The sequence below is a fragment of the Mustela lutreola genome, chromosome 10 (genome assembly GCF_030435805.1).
Source record: "Mustela lutreola isolate mMusLut2 chromosome 10, mMusLut2.pri, whole genome shotgun sequence".
Classification (NCBI taxonomy): domain Eukaryota; kingdom Metazoa; phylum Chordata; class Mammalia; order Carnivora; family Mustelidae; genus Mustela; species Mustela lutreola.
This window is the reverse complement of record NC_081299.1, coordinates 110,592,743-110,599,301: the sequence shown is the minus strand read 5'-3', so window position 1 is coordinate 110,599,301 and position 6,559 is coordinate 110,592,743. Positions and strand designations below refer to the sequence as shown.

The 6,559-nt window shown below is 36.6% G+C and overlaps 1 pseudogene; it reads left to right on the top strand.

Annotated features, from left to right (window-relative positions):
• The first annotated feature begins 5,661 nt into the window (after window positions 1-5,661).
• On the top strand, window positions 5,662-5,902 carry LOC131810746 (small nucleolar RNA U3; annotated as a pseudogene).
• The last annotated feature ends 657 nt before the right edge of the window (window positions 5,903-6,559 follow it).

The following is a 6,559-nucleotide window of genomic DNA, read 5'->3' as shown; positions in this document are numbered from 1 at the left end:
AGTGTTTGTTGCTCTGAAGGGCTTTTCCCAGGCAGCAAGATGTCATTTTAATACTATTTTAACTGTCAATTTTCCCTACCTTTTTGTCACTAAATTATGCTTTTTAGTGTTCATTCTATTCTATTGCTTTGAGATTCTTATTCTTTACATGTTCTGTATTTGATGCATACTCCCTGTCATATGTTACATTCTTTTAGGCTTTACCATCTCTCTCTTTTTAAATTCTAACAGTTCTTTATTGGGGAATAATTTACATAGAGCAAAATACACAAAAATCAAGCATACAGCTCAATGAATTTAACATATGTATGTATTGTGTAATCACCTTCTAGATCAAGATGTAGAACATCTTCCTCCACCCCCCAAAGTTCTATTTTGTTATTTGCCAGTCAGTATCCATCTTCAAACATAAACACATTCTGAATTCTCACCATAGACTAATTTCACTTATTCTTACACTTCCTATAAATGGAATGGTGCAGTATGTTTTCTTTTGTTCCATGTTTTTTTCCACTGGATAGCTGACTTTGAGAGTCAATCCTAAATTAGCTACATGTCAGTCATTTGGTCTTTATGCTGCCAAGAAATATTGTTTTGTGTTTACAGAACAATTTGATTATCCAATTTTCTGGTGGACAGTTCTACTTTTGAAATATTATGCATAAAGTAACTATGAAGAACCATGTATAATTTTTTGCTCTGAACCTAGTGTGGAGCCCAAAATGGGGTTGAATTCATGACCCTGAGATCAAGACCTGAGCTGAGATTTTAGAGTCCTTCAATAAATGGAATGAATCACCTAGGTGGCTCTATGAATTGTTTTTGTTTTTGTTTTTGTTTTTGTTTTTTTGTGGAGGCATCCACTTGTTTCTCCTAGGTACATACATCTAGGAATAAAATGCTTGGTCAAAGAATAGGAACTGGCACAGACATTTGCAAAGTAGTTGCATCATTTTACATTTTCCGCCAAATGTAGGCCAATTTCAGTTTCTCTACATTCCAACATGCCTGGTATTCTCAGTTTGGTTTCAAATCTTACTAGTAATTTGGATACCTTCTTTTATGAAATGCCTTTTCAAGCCTTCTCTTCATTAATAAACTAGGATTTTATAATGTTCTATGTGATTTGTGTAAGTTCTTTATATATTGTATGTAAGATTGTGGTTAGTTACAGGTATTGTAAGTAATTATTCCTGGACAATGGATTATCTTTTCACTTTTTCAATAGTAATTTATGATAAGCTGAAGATTTAATATTTTATAAAATCCAGTTTAATCAATTTTTCATCTATGGTGAGTGCCTTAGTGTTATGTGTAAGAAATCTTTGCCTATGCCTTGATCATGAAAATATTTCTACTTTTCTTTCAAAACTTTATAATTTTAACTTCACAACTCCAATTAACATCAATGTATGGTGTGAAGTAGGTTTTAATATTAACTTGTTTTTATATAGATATTCATTCATTCCAGTTATTTTTAGGTAAAGTCTTTCATTCTAATGATGTGTACTTGTGACTTTATTTAAAAAGTCAAATAACTGCGGGGTGTCGGGTTGGCTCAATAGGTGGAGCATGATGTGACTTGATTTCAGAGTTGTGAGTTTGAGCCCCATGTTGTGTGTAAAGATTACTTAAAAACAAAATAGACCATAGAGTGGAGGGTCCATATCTGGGCTCTCCACTCTGTTCTACTGGTCTATGTGTCTGTTTTTATGCCAGTACCATGCTGTCTTGGTGATCACAGCTTTGTAATAAAGCTTGAAATCAGGTACCGTGATGCCCCCAGTTTTATTTTTGTTTTTCAACATTTCCTCAGCAATTTGGGGTCTCTTCTGATTCCATACAAATTTTTGGATTATTTGCTCCAGCTCTTTGAAGAATACCGATGGAATTTTGATCAGAATGGCATTAAAAGTATAGATTGCTCTAGGCAGTATAGACATTTTAACAATGTTTATTCTTCTGATCCAAGAACATGGAATGGTCTTCCATCTTTTTGTGTATTCTTCAATTTCTTTCATGAAAGTTCTGTAGTTCCTCGAGTACAGATCCTTGACCTCTTTGGTTAGGTTTATTCCCAGGTATCTTACGGTTCTTGGTGCTATAGTAAATGGAATCGATTCTCTAATTTCCCTTTCTGTATTTTCATTGTTAGTGTATAAGAAAGCCACTGATTTCTGCACATCGACTTTATATCCTGCCACGTTGCTGAATTGCTGTATGAGTTCTAGTAGTTTGGGGGTGGAGTCTTTTGGGTTTTTCATATAAAAAATCATGTCATCTGCAAAGAGAGAGAGTTTGACTTCTTCAGTTCTAATTTGGATATCTTTTATTTCTCATTGTTGTCTGATTGCTGTTGCTAGGACTTCTAATACTATGTTGAACAAGAGTGGTGAGAGTGGGCATCCTTGTCGTGTACCTGTTCTCAACAGGAAGGTTGCAAGCTTTTTCCCATTGAGGATGATATTTGTTGTGGGTCTTTCATAGATAGATTTTATAAACTCTATGGTCAATTAATCTTCGACAAAACAGGAAAAAATATACAGTGGAAAAAAGACAGTCTCTTCAATAAATGGTGCTGGGAAAAGTGGACAGCTATATGTAGTAGAATGAAACTCGACCATTCTCTTACACCATACACAAGGATAAACTCAAAATGGATAAAAGACCTCAACATGAGACAGGAATCCATCAGAACCCTAGAGGAGAACATAGGCAGTAATCTCTTCGATATCAGCCACAGCAACTTCTTTCAAGATAGATCTCCAAAGGCAAAGGAAACAAAAGCGAAAATAAACTTTTGGGACTTCATCAAGATCAAAAGCTTCTGCACAGCAAAGGAAACAGTCAAGAAAACAAAGAGGCAACCCACGGAATGGGAGAAGATAGTTGCAAATGACGGTACAGACAAAAGGTTGATATCCAGGATCTATAATGAACTCCTCAAACTCACACACAAAACAGACAATCATATCAAAAAATGGGCAGAAGATATGAACAGACACTTCTCCAATGAAGACATACAAATGGCTATCAGACACATGGAAAAATATTCATCATCACTAGCCCTCAGGGAGATTCAAATTAAAACCACATTGAGATATCACCTTACACCAGTTAGAATGGCCAAAATTAACAAGACAGGAAACAACATGTGTTGGAGGGGATGTGGAGAAAGGGCAACCCTCTTCCACTGTTGGTGGGAATGCAAGTTGGTGCAGCCTCTTTGGAGAACAGTGTGGACATTCCTCAAGAAATTAAAAATAGAACTTCCTTATGATCCTGCAATTGCACTCCTGGGTATTTACCCCCAAAATACAGATGTAGTGAAAACAAGGGCCATCTGTACCCCAATGTTTATAGCAGCAATGGCCAAACTGTGGAAAGAACCAAGATGCCCTTCAGTGGACAAATGGATAAGGAAGATGTGGTCCATATACACTATGGAGTATTATGCCTCCATCAGAAAGGACAAATACCCAACTTTTGTAGCAACATGGACGGGACTGGAAGAGATTATGATGAGTGAAATCAGTCAAGCAGAGACAGTCAATTATCATATGGTTTCACTTATTTGTGGAGCATAACAAATAGCATGGAGGACATGAGGAGTTAAAGAGGAGAAGGGAGTTGGGGGAAATTTGAAGGGGAGGTGAACTATGAGAGATTATGGACTCTGAAAAACAATCTGAGGTGTTTGAAGTGGTGAGGGGGTGGGAGGTTGGGGTACCAGGTGGTGGTTATTATAGAGGGCACGGATTGCATGGAGCATTGGGTGTGGTGAAAAAACAATGAATACTGTTATGCTGAAAATAAATAAAAAATAAATTTAAAAAATAATACAATTATCATGATGTAAAATAAAAATAAAATTTAAAAAATTGAAAAGTTGGGGTGCCTGGGTGGCTTAGTTGGTTAAACATCTGCCTTTAGCTCAAGTCATGATCCCAGAGTCCTTGAATTGAGCCCTGCATAGACTCCCTGCTCAGTAGGGAGTCTGTTTCTCCCTCTGCCCCTCACCACACTCATGTCCTCTCTCACTTCTTCTGTCTCTCCCTCAAATAAATAACATCTTTTAAAAAATAATTGAAAAAATAAAATTAAAATTAAAAACTTGTATGTGTGCATGAGGAAACTTCTCATTTTACTCTCACATATTGATATATTTTACATTACATTTACTTACACTATAATGTATTGCCTTATTTACTGTAACTGTAAGATCAGTTTTGAAATATAGTAAATTTCTACAATTCTCTTGGCTCTTCTAGGTACCTTGATTTCCATATACATTTTAGAATTACCTTGTAAATTTCTCACTAAAATGCCTCATCCAGCATGAATCAGAATAATGCTGGTTTGATATTCCAACAACACAGAGTCTTCTATGAATATCATATATATTTTTTTATTTATTTAACATTCCTTTGATTTGCCTCAGCAGTAATTTTCAGGGATCTTCATTATATGTATTCTTATTGATATAATGATTGTGGATATGAATCTCTATTCATTTCCACTTTTTAAAACATTAAAAATTTTTTATAAACATATAATGTATTTTTAGCCCCAGGGGTACAGGTCTTTGAATCGCCAGGTTTACACACTTCACAGCACTAACCATAGCACATACCCTCCCCAATGCCCATAACCCCACCACCCTCTCCTGACCCCCAGCCCACCAAGCCTCAGTTTGTTTTGTGAGATTAAGAGTCTCTGATGGTTTGTCTCTCTCCTGATTCCATCTTGTTTCATTTATTCTGTTCCTACCCCCACCCCCACCCCAATGTTGCATCTCCACCTCCTCATATCAGGGAGATCATATGATAGTTGTTTTCCTCCAATTGACTTATTTCACTAAACATAATACCCTCTAGTTCCATCCATGTTGTCACCAGTGGCAAGATTTCATTTCTTTTGATGGCTGCATAGTATTCCATTGTATATATATATACCACATCTTCTTTATCCATTTATCTGCTGATGAACATCTAGGTTCTTTCCATAGTTTGGCTATTGTGGACATTGATGCTATAAACATTCAGGTGCATGTGCCCCTTCGGATCACCATGGCTGTATCTTTAGGGTAAATACCCAGTAGTGCAATTGCTGGGTCATAGGGTAGCTCTATTTTCAACTTTTTGAGGAATCTCCATGCAACCACTCATTTCTACTTTTTTAAAATATAATTTTCTGGGGCACCAGAGTGGCTCAGTGGGTTAAAGCTCCTGCCTTTGGCTCAGGTCATGATCCCAGGGTCCTGGGATCAATCCCCACATCAGGCTCTCTGCTTGGCAGGGAGCCTGCTCCCTCCTCTCTTTGCCTGCCTCTCTGCCTACTTGTGATCTCTGTCTGTCAAATAAATAAATAAAATCTTAAAAAAAGAAAAGAAAATTTATTTTCCTAAATGCTCACTGCTGATATGGAGAAATACAGTAGATTACATGAATGCTACCGAAGTATAATTTATGTACAGTAACCTGCATTACTTTAAAGTGTACAATTAAAACTATACTTTGAGGAGGGCATGTGTTATGATGAGCATGGGGTGTTATAGTTAACTAATGAATCATTGAACACTACATCAAAACTAATTATGTACTATACAGTGGCTAACTGAACATAAGAAATAATGAAATTAATTCAATAGGTATTATGTTAAAAAAGACACTGTGTTCGGGGATCATTTCTACAGTTTGTTGCTAGAGAAGTTTTTCTGAACATGTAGAGTACCTCAAACCATGTGGAGGAAGAGGAGTGCTCTCTTGTGAGCCTGAAGCTGGATTTAGGTGTTCTTTCCAAACAGCCAATTATGGGTGCCTGGGTTGCTCAGTTTGTTAAACAACTGCCTTTGGCTCAGGTCATGATACTGGAGTCCTAAGATCAAGTCCCACATCAGAGTCCCTGCTCAGCAGAGAGTCTGCTTTTCCCACTCACCTCCCTCCTCTCATGCTCTCTCTCTCTCTCAAATAAAATCTTTAAACAAACAAACCAAATACAAGAACCAAACAGCCAATTGCCACTGATGATTGTTCTTCTCCTTTGGTGGAGTAAGAGGGCGAGAACACATTCTAAGTGTTCTCTAAAAAAATAAAAAATAAACTGTACAGTCAAATGCATTTTCATAGATGTGCATACAAATGAAGCTAGTGCAGCCTCAGGATTCTTAATCTATCCCTATCACTACATGGATCACCAGTTCAGGCTTTTTTGTTGCTAAGTAAATTGATATATTCTGTCTGTACATTACCTATTAATGAATATCTCTGTAGTTTCCAGGGTTTAGCCACTGTGAGTAAAGTTATGGTGAAATTCACGACAGATTGTTGTGTGGACATATTGTATAAATACTTAAGAAAGGAATGTGAACAACCATTCACATGATTGGCAAATGTTTAACTGTGGTTTAGCTTTTCTAAGAGAGCGGACCATCTTTCATTCCCACAAGTGTAAGCAATTATCAGTTACTTTAAATCCTCACCACATATGTTTTAAATGTCTGCAATATTAGCCACAGAGCTAGATATGTAATGCTAACTCATTGTCGTATTAATTGATG